We start from the raw sequence: 18271 nt of genomic DNA on the forward strand, positions 1-18271 counted from the left end.
TGTAGCATTCCAGACTGGGTGATTTCTTTAAAGTTTGTTTATTTTGAGAGAAAGAGAGGCAAAGAGAGGGAGACCTATAGAATCCCAAGCAGGCTCCAAACTGTCAGTGCAGAGCCTGACATGGGGCTCTAGCTCATGAACCGTGATCATGACCTGAGCTGAAACCCAGAGTTGCACACTTAACTGACCAAGCCATCCAGCACCCCGGACTCGATTTCTTAACGATTCCCACAAGTGGGCAAGGCTGAGTAGGAGATGATTTTCAGCAGCTCCTCTGCCAAACTGTCAACTAACTGTAACCACCTTCTCCACTGCCCTCTTAATCCTTTTCTGAACACTTCTCCAACCTCCAGCTTTGGGAGCCCTTCTTCCCAGATGGCCTCAACTGGTCCCCCCACTACTGTACCTCCCTCACCCTATCCAGGTTTGCCTGTCCCCAGGTTACCTCTCAGAGAAGGCAGTCCTGCCTCCTGTGCTGCAGACGTCAAGGTAAGGACTCTATACTGAGCTATGAATGGCCAAGAGAGTCACACAAGAACTCTTGCTTTGTAAGACAGGAGTCTATTACTCCAAAAGCCACTCCACAGAGAGGAAGTTCATGAGTGAGATATTTTAATAAAGGCAAAACCAGGTAGCTCCCAACTTAAATTAAGCGATCGAAGAGTAAAGCAAATGGATAGTTCCAAGCCCACCCTTTGACCTCACTTCTGGGCCTCAGCAAGTGGAGTTCTTACCCACAAAGGAGAGAGCACCTGTTCTCAGGCAGAGCTGGCCACAGAAGGAATAGACTGCTTCTTCAGTTGGTGACTTTTGCTCTGGAAACCTTTCCCTGGTGGATATGAGGTGAGGTTTTGGGAGGAGTATTTGAGCAATGCCTGGGATGTTAACTACTCTTAGCGAGTCTTACAAGGAACTTTTGAAAGCCACCTTTTGGCCTGTCTTTCACTGCCTTCCAATGCTCAGTTCTTTGAAATACTTGAATGGAGTTCAAGAGGTCTGCAAGTTCAGGGCCAGTGACAATCCTGCAAAGCAATGAATATGAGCAAATAATAACCAGGACTTCCCTTGAGCCCTGCTCTATGACACGGATACATCCCATGGCTCAGCCCTCTCAATCCCTCCAAGATGTAGACAGGATTCCCACTTTACAAATAATGAAACTAAGGCTCAAAGATTTGCTCTGTATCCCACAAAAGACAGGCAGTTTCAGTCCAGGTTTCCTGACTTTTCATCTGAGGCTCATAGTATGATATCCTGACTTGCATTCTGTTCAGACACAGCAAAAACTGAAACATTCCCCAGAGTATGTATCTTCAAGAAAGAAAATGATCTCAAAGAAGAAGAAAAGGTATTTGGTGGAATTTGGCAATGGGTTAGCAATGCTCACAAGTTACCAGGAGGCGGCAGAAGCCTGCCATCCTCCATGCTTACATCCTTTAAAACCCAGGTGGGCCTGGGAGTCCATACAGTCAGATCTTTTCGCTGAGAGGGCGCCCAAAGAAAGAGCAGGAATGCACCAGTGTGGGCTTCGGGAAAGGCCCGTCTCAGACAGCATGCATTGGAGAGCTAGAGGCGTGGGAAGAAGAGCCCTCCTACCTGAGAGGAGGATGCCCCCAGGAGACGTGCAGTGGCACAAGACTCTAGAATGTACACAGGATTTGAAGACAAACAATCCAAACCTAGGGTCATCAGCCTGCCATTTTCTAGCTTAAGTCATCTTTCCTCTCTGTGCCTGCTTCCGCATCCATGACAAGGAGATCATAACAACTGCCTCAAAGGACAAGGGGAATAATCAGGGCAACAGCACTTTGCAAACTATAAAGTGCACTTGCAGGTTGCACACGGGTTAGTTCACTTGAGTTCACAGGCTGCTACCCTGACATCAGCTCTCGCTGGCACGTGACCTGCTGACAAGGTGGCCATGTGGACACTGGTGATGGAGGGCTGGGGGAGGGGCGCTGGCTGACCTTGAGGTTATAGACAGAGGGAGAAGGGGATGCCCCCATCCCCATTCTCTGGCAGGGGTTGCCCTGACCTCAGGATACTCCATCCCAGTGTGGTGTGCTATAAATGGGTTGTCAGTCCCCTGGGGTCCTATGTCCCCAGAGAAAAACCCTGAGTCTCCCCAAGCAGCAGCCTGGAAGAATTGACCCAGCTCCTTCCACCCCAGGGACCATGAGCAGAGTCCCCTCCAGGCCGGATAGCTCAGAACTGAAATAGCAGAGAGAGACCACATACCCTGAAGCCCTCTGACTGCTTACAACTCTTTACACTTCTGCTCACTTCTGATCTGAGGGTACAACCTCAGATCACATTCATGATTTTATTCATCAGGCCAACAACCCAACAACCTTTAACCCCATTTTAAAAAAATGTTTATTTTATCTTTGAGAGAGAAAGAGCGTGAGCAGAGGAGGGGCAGAGAGAGAGGGAGACACAGAATCCGGAGCAGGCTCCAGGCTCTGAGCTGTCAGCACAGAGCCAGATGTGGGGCTCGAACTCACGAACTGTGAGACCTGAGCCAAGGTCGGTTGCTTAATCGACTGAGCCACACAGGCACGCCCCCTCACCCCATTTTTTAAGATGAAGATATTTCTCACGCTTAACTGATTTGCCCAAAGTCATAAAATGGTTAAAAAACAAACTCAGGACCTGGTCTTACGGGCCTAAAGACGCTACCTTGCACTAATGTTACCGCCAACAGAGATCTTCCATCCCTCTCCATCTGATCTTTCACTGTTTTTAAAAATTTCTGCTATAGAAATCTAAGCCCATTATTCTCAACTTATCACCTATTATCAAGCTGTGCAAAGACCCTCTTTTGTTTGGCTTAATTTCATTGTATTTCATCTTCATTGTATTCCAATCCTCCAGACTGCTTCTTGGCCCCCAAACTGGCACTTCCTCCAATTTGATTGGTTGAATGGCTAGTTCATTTGTTCGTTCATTCATTCGTTCGTTCATTCATTCATTCATTCATTCATTTGGAGGCTTGAGCCAGATACATTTCTGACCACCACTGTGTTTGTGATACTTTTAACAAGTGTTTCTCTTTTGGTATTGCTGTTTTGAACTCATGGGCCCTAACCTCTGGTCCTTCCTCTGCTATATTCCTGGTGATTTATCATCTTATATTGATAAGCTTTCCTCATTCCGCACTCCTGCCATCCCAAAATATGTAACTTGCTACTTGTACCTATTTCATTTGTTTTATTCTTATTGCCTTATGATTTGTCTTATATTCTCTGGACTTGAATTCTCAGCTTGGAGGTATTTCCCAGCTCATTTGGTATTATTTACTGTATATACATGCTTTTGACTCCTGCATCCAAGGCAGTGACAGTGATGTTCAGAATCAGTCACTTTAGGTCAGTCCTCAACCATCGCCTAAAGGTCCAAGTTAACTCCTTGGAAGGCTGGCAGTAAATCATTGATACTCTTGCCTTGATCTTGATCTTCTGTACAAGTTTTACATATTCTAATAGTTGAATGAAAGAGCAGTGGTGTCCAACATTCCATGATAATGGAAATGTTCTATATTTTTGTGCTGTTCAATATGGTAGCCACTAGTAACACGTGGCTATCAAGCAGTTGCAATGTGACTTACGTGGCTGAGGAGCTAAATTTTAGTTTTAATTAATTTTAATGAAAATATAAATAGCCTCATGTGGCTAGAGGTTGCCTAGTGGACAGTGTAGATCTACTGTATTGTTACCCACAGTGTGGTCCCCAGACAACAGGATTGCCACCCCCCGGAAGCATGTTAGAAGTGCAGAATATCAGGCACATCTAGTTCTACTGAATTAGATATGTGTTTTCATAATATCTCCAGGTGATTTTTATGCACACTCAGGTTTTTCCCCCCAGATGTATTGAGATATAATTGACATAATAACATTGTATAAGTTTAAGGTGTACAGGGGTGTTGATTTATATACTTATATATTTTAAAATGATTACCACCGTAGGGTTAGCTAACAGTTCCATCACATCACATAATTACCATCTCTTTTTTTGTGGCAAAAACGTTTAAGTTTTCCTCTCTTAGCAACTTTTAAGCATAATACAGTATTATTAACTATAATCACCATGCTGTACATTATACCCCCTAGAAGTTACTCATCTTGTAACTGAAAGTTTATACTCTTTGACCAACATTTACCCATTTTTCCCCACCCTCCAGGCTCCAGTAAATGCCATTCTAGTCTATTTTCATGAGTTCAGCTTTTTTTAGATTTCACATATAAGTGATATCATACAGTATTTGTCCTCTCTCTGACTTGTTTTACTTAGCATAATGTGCTCAAGGTCTATCCATGTTGTCACAAATGGCAGGATATCCTTTCTCATGGTTGAATAATATTCCCATGTGGGAGGGGGGAGGTGTGTCTACATATATATACCACATCTTCTTTATCTGTTGATGGACGTTTAGGTTGTTTCCAATTTTGGCTATGGTGAATAACACTGCGGTGAACATGGGAGTGTAGATTTCTTTTTGAGATCCTGTTTTCATTTATTTTAGGTATATACCCAGAAGTGGGATTTCAGGGTCCTATGGTAGTTTTTTTTTTTTTAAGTTTATTTATTTATTTTTGACAGCGAAAGAGAAAGAGAGCATTTATGAGCAGGAGAGGGGCAGAGTGAGAGGGAAAGAGAATCTCAAGCAGGCTCCATGCCATCAGCACCAAGCCCGACCTGGGGCTCAAACTCACGAACTCAGGTAGTGAGATCACTACCTGAAGCGAAATCAAGAGTTGGGACACTTAACTAACTGAACCACCCAGGCACCCCTATAGTCAATTTTCAGTGTGGTCGGTCATATTTCTCTCTCCTTCCTATAGCTCTTATGTGTTGTTCTGATTGTATCATTTGGCCAAGCCTCTAGTACTTTGCTCATCCACAGAAGGGATAGCAGGTAACTGAGCTAGAAGAGACACATCTAAACTTTCTCCATGTACTATATTTGCTGTAGTTAGTCAATAAATAGCCTTCATCAAGTTGAGAAAATACACATTTTAAAATTCCAAAGGTGTTTATCAAATGCTTTAAATGCATGAAATGCATGAAATTTTTCTTTAATGGTAAGAATTACCTTAATAGTTTTTCTTCTTCACATTAAAGTTTCTTATAGTCTAGAATAAACCTTGCTTGGTCATAACTCTATAAATACATTGTGAGATACAGTTAGCTAATATTTTATTTATAACTTACATATCTATATTCAAATATGGAATAGCCTGATAGTTTTTTGTTTGTTTTTACAATCCTTATCTGACTTTGTAATAAAGCTTACACCAGTCTTACAACAAAGGAGAAACCAATTCTTAGTTTCTGGGACAATGTATATTTCTTATGTGATTTTCTCCCCCTTACAGGTGGAACTTTCCTGTAAAATTATCTAAGCCTAGGGCTTTTCAGGAAGAGGGAGGTCTTTGATTGTATTGTAATTCTTAATTGAGTACTTATAACTCAGTGTGCTATTTATTCTTACTCCAATTTTGGAATTTCACATTTTGCCAAAATTATATCAGTTTTATTGTCTCCTAATTAGAAGTCTTCCTAATATTGTTAGTCTAAAACTTTTTTCTGTGTTTGTAGTTTCTTTCAGTATTTATTACAGGTTTATATCTTCTCTTTCTTTCCCCCATTGGTTTTGTCATGTATTTCTATATTTTATAATCTTTTCACAACACCAGCTTGTTTAATGTCTTATTGTTGCTACATTCTATTTCTCTGAGTTTTGACCTTAGGTATATGTTTTATTTCCTCCCTCTCTCCTTTCCTTCCTTCCTTCCTTCCTTCCTTCCTTCCTTCCTTCCTTCCTTCCTTCCTTCCTTCCTTCCTTCCTTCCTCCTCTTCCTTCTTCTTCTCCTCCTCCTCCTCCTCTTCCTTCTTCTTTTCTTCCTCCTCCTCCTCTTCCTTCTCCTCTTCTTCTTTCTCCTCCTCCTTCTTCTTCAGGATTATTCTGGAATGTTTTTTCTAGCTTCCTTTCTGCACTAAAAAATTAGCTCCAAGAATGTTTCAAAAAGAGGTTTGGAGATAAGCTACCTGAAGCTTTATATACCTGACATTATTTTTTTTTACTTATGTTTAAATGGTATTTTAGCTGGATATAAAATTCTAGTTTGAATTCTTTTTCCATCAACACTTTAAAATATTACTTCATTGTCTTGTGTCCAGTTCTGTTACTGAGGGCTCATGTCATTCTTTTTCTTTTTTAGTTGATCTATTTTCTCTTTCTAGATGTTTTGAAAATTTTCTCTCCATCATTAATGTTCTTAAATTTCACTACAATATATCTAGCTGTGAGTTCCTTTTCTATCTATCTTGTTTAACACTGTGTCCTTTCAATCTGAAGTTATCTATTTTCACTATGTCTAAGAAATTCTTGGTCATGATATCTTTAAATATATCCTCTCTCCATAGCATATTTTCCCATGCTGGCTCCAAAGTCCATGATCCTAATCACTACATTATACTCCCTCTCTGAAAAGACAGTCCACATTTTGTTGCCCTTGTCTGTTTAGGTACTGCCTTGCACCACCACACTGTGAAAGGCAGTGATAGGACCTGATTTTCCATTTGTATTCCTAGTGTATCAGTGCCCACTGTGTGTTGAATGAATGAATGAATGAATGAATGAAGTTAAGAGAATGGAGGAGTATAAGAGACCATAGGGCTGGAGCAGGAGGCACTATGGTGTCAGGGCAGCAACCAAGCTTCATGCACCTATCAGGGTGGCAGCCCCTTTAGCAGACCCCTCCCTGTAGGAATGAGCACCTGGGCCAGCCAGCCTAACCCGGTCACACTCAGATATAATGACTGCCATATCTCAACCAATTCTGGCCTCAAGCTCTACTCTGACAGTAGTGGGGATCCTGAGGTGAAGCTGATCTGACTTTTTCCTGTCCAGCTGTGGGAACCTATGGCAAGCTGTTCTGCTTTTTGACTCTCAGTTTCCTTTTCTATAATATGAGGATAATGGCACTGCCTTGTCCAGTTTGTAAGGGTATCAAGAGCAGCAAAAGAGACATTTAAGTGCTTTCTAAGTGTGAAGAGCTGCACATAACAAGGTGCTGCTATCATCAGGGACATATCACAATGCACATAAGAGCTTCTAGCCCTCAGGTCTGAGTTCTGAAGGTGGATTCTTCATAGTAATGTGGAGACCTTGCTTCCTTAGAGAGGGTCAAGACTCCTCACAGGTCTGTGGCTTTCCAGATCATTGAGAAGAAACTTCTGGGAGTCAGAGCCAGCTTCCATCCAGCTGGAGCAGCAACTCCAGGCTGATGATTATCCCTGCCCTTCACTCTCCCCTCCTACATACTCAGCCCCAATGTTCTGCTGTATGTCTCCACCCCATTCCCCACCCCTCATCCTTCCATCCTCTGGTCTCATTGAGTCCCCAGTCTGGCTCTGCTGCTTGTAAGGGGGCCCTATACTAGCATTTCCATTCCCCTCTTCCCAGCAGAACTTCCTTCACTAGATCTACATCTTGTGACCCTGCTCTCATCTAGGCCTGCACTGAGGAATTCAATCTGAGGGTCTCCTAGATGATCTACGTTTACTCCTCATGAGTTATTTATATAGACATCCAAAGTCCTAACCCAAAGAGAGCGCCATTGGTGGAAATGTCAGGTCCCCTAGTAGACTGGTGGTCAAGAGAACAAGGGATATATTTCAGACCCCTCAAATAGCTCACATATGTAGTAATGTAGAATCTTGGCAAATACTCCCTTGGTTTCCAAATGTACAGACATTTTCTGGGTAAGATCTTCTATCCTAGATCTAGGCTATCAGCTCTTAGAAACACCTTCTCATTTTGGCTTCTCTTAAGGGCCTCTCCCACTAACCTTTGAAATTTTATCGAGTCATGTGATTTCCTACCGTCTTTTTATTTTTTAAATAAGTTTGATGTCCTTTCAATATTTGTGCCTTTCTGATCGTCTTTCATTACAGTCTTCCTTTTGTATAGCTTTATTTTAAGAGGCTTTAAGCATGGGTGGGAAATCAGATTGGATTATCTTGGGTACCATCCAAGTCTGAACTCATTGATTCTGTGAAATTTACAACATAGTTAACACTAAACTAGCACCACTGAGGATCACTAATGATTAAACCTTCAATTATGTGGATGGTACCCTTCTGCTTACTAAGAAGATACAGTGCTAACCAACAATTTCTTTGCTCAGTGTTATGCTTAGTGAGTTACTCTTACATTGTCTGGTTTGAAAATTCAAACTAGCCATATTCCAATGTGCTTTGGAAAGCCTATCTTAGTAATGATAATTGATCACACACAATATACCAGGCACTCTCCCAAGTCCTTTAAATATGCTAGCTTGTTTATTTCTCATAATAATATTATGAGATAATTAATATTTTTACTCCTACATTACAGAAAGGAGAAGTAAGGCACAGAGATACTAAGTACTTTGCCCAAGATGAGAGTCAGTAAATGATAGAGCTGGGATTCAAACTTAGCAATCTGGCCTCTTAACTACTACCCATGCTACCTCATAAAGCTCAGAAAAGATTATTGTGCACCCCCTCATATGTAATTATGCTGTCATATCTCCTCCCAGGAGACTATGAGAACCCTCTCCTTTACTCCCTTATCATTATAATGTGTCTGGGGTTTACCTGTTACACACTGAAGGAAGAATTAGGAAACCTTTGAAAGAAGTGAGTACTAGAAATAAAGATACTGAAGCTACAGTAAGAAACAGAAAGTAAGCAATGTTTGAGTCAAACTCACAAGGGTTGGAGGGGGGAGCGGAGGAGGAAATGAGGGTCTTATCAAGGGCTGTGAAATCGTAAGTGGGTGCCATACAGAAGAAGATGAATAGGAACACTCAAAATCATAAAGTTGTCAAATTCATCAGTAGAATTTTATTTGAAGTCTAACAGGGTGTTTTGTTTTGTTTTGTTTTGTTTGGAACTATACAATCTGATTTGGAAGAAATTGATTTCTTAAACGGACCTAGGAGAGCAAAAGGGCCAAGAATAACTGAGAAGCGATTCTGAAAAAGTAGAACGTGGAACAACTTGCCCTACCAGGTATCAAGATTTAGTATCAAACTATTTCGTAATGAAGACAACAGAATTGGGACAAAAGGACAAACCAATGGAACAGAACAGAAAGCCTAGCCGCTGGCCCACCCGTATTTGGAAACAATACCAGTTAGAGATGGTGTTACAAATCCATGTGGAAAGGGTAGTGTGTTTAATAAATGAATCCCAGGAACTTTTGTCCATATGGAAAATACAAACTTAGATTTCTCCCTTAAATCAACCCTATGTAGATTATAGAACTAAAAACAAAAAGCAAAATTTTAAAGTATAAGATGAAAATATAGAAAAATTCTTTTTTAAAAAAATGTTTTGGGGCACCTGGGTGGCTCAGTTGGTTAAGTGGCCGACTTCGGCTCGGGTCAGATCTCACAGTTCGTGGGTTCGAGCCCCATGTCGGGCTCTGTGCTGGAGCCTGCTTCCAATTCTGTGTGTCCCTCTCTCTCTGCCCTGCTCATGGTCTGTCTCTCTTTGTCTCTCAAAAATAAATAAATGTTAAAAAAAATTTTTTTTAATGTTTTATTCATTTCTGAGAGAGAGACACACACAGCGTGAGCAGGGGAGGGTCAGAAAGAGAGGGAGATACAGAATCTGAAACAGCCTCCAGACTCTGAGCTAGCTGTCAGCACAGAGCCCGACATGGGGCTCGAACCCACAAACTGTGAGATAATGACCTGAGCTGAAGTCGGACGCTTAACTGACTGAGCCACCCAGGTGCTCCTAGAAAAATTCTTTATGACCCTAAGATAAGGAACAATTTCTCTTCAAAAAATAGAAAACATAAAAATTTGATAATTTTGACTACATTAAAATTAACTTCTGCATAACAGAAGGCCACTATAACAAAGTGAAAAACAAGCCATAGCTTGGGAGATGGTACTTACAATGAGTGTAACATATGAAGAAACCTCTCAAATTAATTAGAAAAAGATATATAACCTTGGGAAGAAATGGGAAAAGAATATAAACTATTGATTTGTAGAAGAGGAACCCCAGAAGGTCAATAGAAATACAAAAAGATTCTTGCTTCCACTATTAAGCAAAGAAATACAAATCAAAACAACGATAAAATACCATTTACACCTACCAGATCAGTGAAAATGTATGTCGGCCTATGCCAAGTGTTGGCAGAGCTATTAAATCACAGAAACTCATTCCCTGCTAGTGGCATTGTAAGTTGGTGCAAGTACTTTGGAGAGTAATTTGGCAATAACCAGTAAAGTTGTAGGTGGTCATGTCCAGAAATTCTGCTCCTAAGCATCTAGTCCTATATGTGAACACAAAGCGACAGGTATTAAGATGTTTGCTATAGCATGGAAACAACCTAAATGCCCATCAACAAGATAATGGGAAACCAAATCATATTACAGTTATCCAATACAATATAGTCCAGCATGTGTTGGCATAGAAAAAAACCTCACAATTGGAATGCTAAGGAGGAAATGAACACTGCAGAAGATGATGATATGTATGTACACACATATATAGTTTAAAAGCTGGCAGGGCATAATAATACTTTATAATGTTTATGGAAACATAAAAATGCAATAAAAAGGGTAAAAACATAAAAACACACATGAGGATAATTAACACTGAATTCAAAACAGTGCTTAGGGGCACCTGGGTGGCTTAATCATTTGGGAATCTTACTCTTGATTTCAGCTCAGGTCATGATTGCATGGTCTTGAGATCGAGCCCCACTTTAGGATTTTCTCTCTCTCTCTCTCTTTCTTTCTTTATCCCTCCCCTACTTACACAAACTCTCTCTCATTCTCTCTCAAAATAAACTTAAAAAACAAAACAGTGCTTAGCTCTGGTAAATGAGGGAGTGGATGGGCTGGGAAGGAGTCCAGAGGAGAACTCCATTGTATCTCTAATATTTGCTGTTTTTGAAGTAGAAAAACCTGAAGCGAATAAGGCAATATGGTAATATTTGTGAAAGCTGATGTGGCCATCATTAGCTCTGCCCACCAAATATTTCTGGCTCTCTGCCTTCCAGGCCTGTGGTAGGGTTGCAATTCCCATCCACTCTGAGGTTACTTTGGCCAATCAGCTGGAGTGGAAGTGACTTATGTTTTTGACCTCAGGAGCCAGTGCACAAAAGTTTTGGCCAGCATGACAGCGCCAGCACGTTGTCAAAGCTTCTCTCTTCCCCAGTCCCTGAGTAGACAAGATATCCTCAGGCAACCCATGGAGGACAGGTGGATGAGTATGAAATGAACCTTTCTTGCTCTCAGCCACTGAGACCTGGGGATGTTTGTTAGGACAGCATAACCAAGTCTGTCCTGATATAGCCAGGAAGTTTGTCCCCAGGGGTTCACTGTATTGGTCTCTGATTTTATCTACATGTTGAAAAATTACAAATAAAAAGTTTAAAGTTCTCAAATTGGACTGGATTAATCATAGTTCTCAGCCCATAGGACACTATGTTTACTGGTCTGTGCAAGGCCCCTCTCTTACTTTCCAGACTCCTTCTGGAAGAAATGTGGACCTACAGGAGACATTGATAAGGGGGACGGGTAATGGGCTCACCCTCCCAGCCTGAGTCCAGGTTCCCTCCAGGTGGGTGCTAGCCTACAGCATCTCCCAGCAGCTAGTAGGAACCAGAAACCCAGTGAGACAATCTTTGCTCTTCTCCAGAGAAGTGTAAACAAGAATGGTGATGAATGCAGTGACCCCCAACTGGTGCTGGCTCTTTCTTTTTTTTAATCTTTTAATGTTTATTTATTTTTGAGAGAGAGAGAGAGAGAGAGCAGGGGAGGGGCAGACAGAGAGGGAGATGCAGAATCTGCTGCAGGCTCCAGGCCCTGAGCTGCCAGCACAGAGCCCGATGCAGGGCTCGAACTCACAAACCGCAAGATCATGACCTGAGCCGAAGTCGGACTCTTAACCGACTGAGCCACCCAGGAGCCCCTGGTACTGACTCTTTGCATGGCTTTTGGTAAAATTGTTTTGCTCTTGATTCCCAGTTCTCTGATGTTTCTGAAGGGAGTAGGCTTGCCCCCAGGTAGATACCTCTCCTGCCCCTTCAAGCAAGCACCTGTCCTGTATCCCCACAAACCAGCCTCAGATACAGGTCCTCAGATACAGGTCACCTCAGCAAGAAATGCTAGAAAAACTTTCTCACCCACATCTTGGCTTTCAGGTTCCTTTTGAGGGCTGCCTGCGAAGCCCACAGGGAGTAAAAACCCCAGAAAGAGGTGGGGAGGAGGGGGCAGAGTGCTGTGGAGAAGGAAGAGAAACTCATGCTCCCGGCCAGTTCTGTTCCGTACTATGCAGCGAAACACAAGCGGCCTGGAAGTCACCATGAAATGCAATGCCTTTGAGAAGTTCCGTGGAAAGAATGATATCATGGCCAACCACTCCCTGTACCCACCCCCCCAACCTTTTTTCCAGTGGGAGTGAGAAATAAATAGACTGACACATTTTCCAGTCAGGGAGCCGTTCTGGAGAGCAAGTTTACCTTGGCACAGGCGCTCAGGTGGGGCTGTGAGAAACCTTATCTGCGCTTTGCCCAGAATACGAGGAGCCCTCATCTCCCCAGAGCCTTGGCCACCGTGCAGGTGACCGCAGGAGGGAGGTGAGCACAGTGAGCAGCAGGCTGGCCAGAGCCCCTGCAGAGTCAGACTGGCCGGGGAGGGAGAGGGCTGCGTTAGGTAAATATTGCCCGCCTTTGATTGACGGGCTCATTACTGACTCTCTGCTGGTCGCCAAGAGAAATGCCATCAAATCCGCCGGATTCAACAGTAAAATTGACATCTCTTAACTCGATGCTTCTCAAACTGTAATGTGCATATGGTCACCTGGGGACCTTGTTAAATGGCAGCTTCTGATTCAGCAGGTTGGGGCAGGGCTGAGGAATCACGTTTCCAACAAGCGGCTGGGCGGGTCTACAAGGCCGCACTGAGAGCTCACAGAGTCTTAGGGTTCAGATGACTGTGTGCATGTTACACAGGTGAAATAGTTACCATTTAAGGAGCTCTGTCTTGACTCTGTGACAGGTGCTGGGCCAGGTGGTTCCTGGCATCTAGCTCTTTCCCCTTTATGCCAGCTCTGCGAGGGAGATGTTATTCCCCCTGCCCCTCCTTGACAGGCGAGGAAATAGAGGCTAAGAAGGTTAATTTGTGTTATATACGTGTCATTTCCAAGCGATTTCATTACTACCTTCCCTCCCCTTCCCAGTGATCTGAAATAACCCAAAGACAAAGGATAATAAACACCCTGTAGTCAGGCTGGGTGATTCTGCCTGTGGTGATTTGCCCTCTTGATACCCGAGAATGAGTAATTCCTTTTGTACAGAATTGTGAAGGCCAAGAACAGGAGCTCAGGAACCCTGGAATTAATATCTGGCCTGGTAAGTCCTGGCCTCAACGGAGACAGCAAGTCAGAAAGGTGGACAAGCCTTATTTTAAATCCCTCTGGTGCTCATGTGTTTACCCCTACGACATGCCGTTTGAGATTCTTAATACCTGGAGGAGCTGCTTTGAGGTGTCAGCTTGGAAAGAATGCCTCTTTGCCTCCTAGGACCATTCAGGATCGTGAGAGGAAAAAATGCCCCAGCCTGTGGGACCACCAAAGTGGAGGCAACTATAGATGGACTGACTGACTGACTGACTGACTGACTGACCTGGAGATATTTAAATATCTCGAAGAACTGTGATGCGTGCTTGCAAAACCCAGACGGCCTCCAGGTATGAGCTTGCATCATGTCCAGATCTTAAGGAGCAATGCGGCCCCACTGGCCGGTCCTGGCCAGGCACTTCACATAGCAAAGCGGGGACAATGAGAGACTCCCCTGCAGACCATTGGAAGACTTTAGTTTTGGTGGCCACTCAACAGGTCGGACTCCCCCAGGACACCACTAGCAGTTGAACCTGATTCACAGCAGTTTGGAGACATGACCATGATTTGCACTGCAGGGTGGGAAGGCTAAGTTCAGGCTGTCTTGGAGATCGATCACAACTCCATCCTGGGAAGTTGTTACATAGAAGAAAATACTCAGAAGATGCATTGGAAGCCTCCAAAGAAGTCAGCTATACTATTGTTGTTTACATATTACATCATTCAAGAGAGCATTTGAGGGCGTTTTCAGACACCACGGAAAATAGAGCAAAGTTAAAAAAAAAAATAAGAGAGACTATGGGGATAAATAGAGGTAAAAGGGGATAAAACCTAATGTAGCTAATACATCCTCAAATACCGTGAGGTCCCATAAACTTGGACTAATGCTTCTTCACATCAAGCTCTGACTCCGTAACCAAAAGAGTGAAAATGCAAAGAAAAGCACACACAGAACCCACTGCATCCACCACATACAAAAAAGAAGCAGGATCTTCAGAGAGGTACATCCGTTCCTGGTCCTGGGGGTCCCTGGGGGGAGAATTGGAAGACACAGCGGAATGCCATGAAGTGTGACCTCAGCACAAGCTCTGTGGGAAACTCCACCGGTTGTTTTGTGGGGGTGTTTCCTAGAACACCCCAGTGCAGGCTAATGACACGACAGTGCCTGGTCCACAAGGAGCAACTATGGAAGAGTCCAGAACTGCTCCTGCTCAGCTGGCTTAATTCTACCATAAAAACCTGAAGGGCTGACTTCTAAGGCCCCCTGGGCCCTTCCCCTCTGGGAATCTAAAAGTCAGTCTTTTCTCCAGGTCCGGTGTTGCCTTCACTCAGTGCTTCGGGGATTGAGCCCCTCAGGCTCCCAGCAAGCCTGCAGACATTGATGGGAGAGTTGAGGGTCACCACAGCCCCATCCCCAGGCTGGAAGCAGCAGTCTCCTCACCACGAGCTGCTGGACACAGAGGAGCCTCCTTTCTGAGGACAAGCACAGGCCAAGGAGCCAGAGGCCCAGACCAAGTGCTGGTTCTGAGTTCACCACTCACTGACTGTCGCGGCTGAGGCAAGACACCTCCTCTCTCTGGGCCTTAGTTCTGTCGCCTGCAAAATGCAGATGGACTAGCATTTCATCTGTGCCTCCCTGAGGATTCGAGAGCTGCAGGCCTCTGCAGTGCGTGGTAAACCCAAGTGAGGCTGTAAAGTGGAGTTGCAAGCTTTGGGCTCTGTGGTAGAAATAGAAATGTGCCACCCGGGTCCCCGGTCAGAGGAGGGCCCAGGGCCCAACTGTGATGAGAGGGGCCAGCAGACGGCCTCCAGCTGTCAGCTCCTTTGAGGTTGGTACCAGCCAAAGACATCCACTTCTCTCAGGATCCTTCCCCAGAGCAGCCCACACTGCGGACGGAGCCAGGCAGGGGAAAGAAGGCACTGGAGCTATGTCCCAATGCAGGACATTCTGACAGGTGATATTTGCTCCAAAGCTCCCCGTAGGATTGGCCAAGATCTGTGGAGTCCACATCTCTGTTAAACTTCCTTCTGGGTCCAGGCCTGTTTCTTCCCCTGCCTTTCCTGGGTGTTGGTCCTAAACCCTGTCTCCACATCTGCCTCTGAAGAACCCATCTGCAACAGCGTCCAAGCACCCACAGCCCCCAAACTGGCCAGGCACCCGACCTAGGCTGCCATGGACCCAAGAGTGACAGAAACAACCAGTGTGGATGGTGTGGGAGCATGTGTAGCTGTAGCTACAGCTCAGGGCTGGTCATCATGTGGGACCGCCCCCACACACGTAAAAGGCCAGACTCCCTTCTCCCCAGACCAGCCCCTTCTGCACTTGGCTTTTTCAGCAGGTGCTGCCAGTTTTGCAATGGCTCAAGTTCAAGAAACCCCAGTCTTCTCCAACTCCCTTTCTCTTTTGCTCCCACATCCAAACAAGCACTGAAGCCTCCCCCTTTGCCTTGCCTCTGCCATCACTGCCCCTTCCGTGAGCGCCACCTCCCCTGGGGCCATTGCAGCAGCCCCCTATAGCCCCCCTCTCCGGCTTACCCCCATGCGGGCTCCTATCACTGTGAGGCCTCCTCTGCTCTCTGGCGGGCGGCGTTGCTCTGTAGGAGGAAGAGAGTGTTAGGTCTGTTGGAATCCTACCAGTCCCTCACACCTGTTTCCCCCGAAGTCACTGGGAAGCGTTCGTTGCTGTTTGTAACAAATACCCACACACAAACAAAGCTGGCAAAACAAGGTGGATGAGACGTCTCTGTTTCTGTTTGGATTCAGGTCAGCATGATTTCCCTACCTCGGACGCAGAAGACAGAGCTCTCGTCAGCTGCTGAGGTGTCGCTGGCACACAAGTGCATGTGCTTGTGTGGACGTGTGAAGTCCCGTCAACAAAAGGGGAGCCGGGTGATTCGCTGGCACTTGACATCAGGGTATTGAGAAACAGTCTGTAATACAAATGGCTTTAAAATGCCCACATCCTCACGTGTAGACGGGCAGGCTGTGCGTGTGGGAGACCGTATACCTGCTGGCGAGGGCTAGTATAGCCTCCCTGTACTGCCATAGGGGCTCACACACCTGTGTGCTTCTAATCAGGGTGTCAGCAAGTACGAGAGCCAGGGCAAAGACTCCAAGAAAATGCTGGAAAGAGGGAGAGATGGGATATCAACCATTAGACTTGGCATCCCTCTCTTCTAAGAGAACTGGTTTGGCCTCACTTTCTCAGAAACCCAGAGAGGCTCGCTGCTCTTGTTCTCCTGTGAATGAGCAACAAAATCAAGTAACCAATGTGAGTTTCATTTTCCCTTCTTTGTACTCTTCATTTACAACCAGATCCAATGGAGGATCATTTACGATCACACCTTTCCACCAAGGAAGCTGAGCACTTCTCACTAGTACCTCCTTCCTGTGCAGCGAGCTGAGGGCAGGGAATGTCAGGCCTACTTTACAAAGACTAGACTGAGGCCAAGTGACAAGACTCGTTCATTCTCTTGTTGAGAATGTCAGACACATCATGATCTGGAGTCATTCATGAGTCTTTACAGGTTCTTCTTTTTAATTTGAGGAATCACTAAGCATTGTGGAAGGTGAGGGTCCTGCAGATGAAGGCGATAAAAGGAGAATGACCCTCATAGGTGTGTAGGGGATGCTCTAGGGTGGAACTGGACTAGTGAGGCAAAGCTCCCACTGGCGCACTCTCCAAGCACTCTGCAATTCAAGAGGGCAGGTGGCGAGGAGCAAGGATCGCCACTCCCCCCAACCTCCAGAGAGGCTGCAGCACACATTGTGCTCCAGCCGTTTTCAATAGTAACATTAGGGGCATTCCAGCAGACATCTAGATAGAAAACAGTCTTGGGAGAATCTCCTCCCATCCTTCTCATTTTTGTTTCCCAAGAGAAGGCCTGGATGAAAAGGAACGAGATAGACAGAGAGCAGGTGGGGAGTGCAAGGCTAGTTTGCTGCAGTGGTGCAAGCTTCGGGGTGGGGGCTGACGATGCTCCTGCCTGAACCCATATTGTACCAGCCCATCTGCTCAGGAGGCTTAGAAGCCCTATGTGCGAGCCTCTGCTGCCCTGAGGGCCTCATTAAGCATGTGAAAAGGCATATGGCCTTTCTCACTGTCACGGCATGTCATCGGCTTTGCTCAGGCCAGTGCAGGACTTCTCTCCTAGCGTACACCTGGGCTGCATGGTCTGGGCTGGCCCTGGACAGGTGTACTGGGTGCCTGGGGCCTACTCAGAGGAGTCCCCATCTGTCTGAAGCTTCTAAGTAAAAAGGGAAGAGGAAAAGAATCTGCGGAGACCCTTTTCCCCCTCACATTGACCACTGGGTTTAAGCCACTAGAGTGCTGTTGCCAGACTACAGCTGGGGGCAAGGATTCCAGTCAGATGCCTCTGGAAGGAAAGCTCACTGGCTGCACCCACCCCAGCCCTCTGAGTGGTTCACTTCTTGCTTTGTCTTATCATGGCATGGTTTCCCCTTCAGACTTCTGCCATCAACCATCACCAGTCTCTGTGACCACAGAGCTCTTTCCTCTCACCCATTTACCCTGCCCAAAATGCCATTGTTCAACGGAGGCCCTGGAGGCATTGCAACCATGTCTCTCTCACCAGAATGTGAATTTATGGGTCAGGTCAAGTGTGCTTGCTTTGCAGCTGCCTGGGATTAGGGAGTTGAAAGACAGATACTTGCGTGGGAAAGAAAAGCACAGGTTTTGGAGCTTGCAAGGCTGTTATAAAGGGAGCATGGGTTTCTGGAGATCAGTGGGCGCCCGGAGCAGGTCAGAGAGAGGTGCGAAACGAGAGGGAGTGGAAAGGGGAAGTCTCAGAAGACATGGTTCACATAAACTCAGTTTGACCTACTTAACACTTCT

General features: G+C 45.1%; 1 long non-coding RNA gene across 3 annotated transcripts; it reads left to right on the forward strand.

Moving 5' to 3' along the window:
- Positions 1-1139: 1139 nt before the first annotated feature.
- On the forward strand, positions 1140-16681 carry LOC120235923. 3 transcript variants are annotated; one of them, XR_005529541.1, is made up of 3 exons: positions 1140-1348; positions 8966-9063; positions 16180-16681. It is a non-coding gene; the product is annotated as an uncharacterized LOC120235923 (long non-coding RNA). The 3 variants fall into 3 exon arrangements; XR_005529540.1 differs by lacking the exon at positions 1140-1348 and adding an exon at positions 8634-8688; XR_005529539.1 differs by lacking the exon at positions 1140-1348 and adding an exon at positions 8653-8735.
- Positions 16682-18271: the final 1590 nt, after the last annotated feature.

Source organism: Hyaena hyaena, unplaced genomic scaffold (genome assembly GCF_003009895.1).
Source record: "Hyaena hyaena isolate Hyena2069 unplaced genomic scaffold, ASM300989v1 scaffold_140, whole genome shotgun sequence".
Classification (NCBI taxonomy): domain Eukaryota; kingdom Metazoa; phylum Chordata; class Mammalia; order Carnivora; family Hyaenidae; genus Hyaena; species Hyaena hyaena.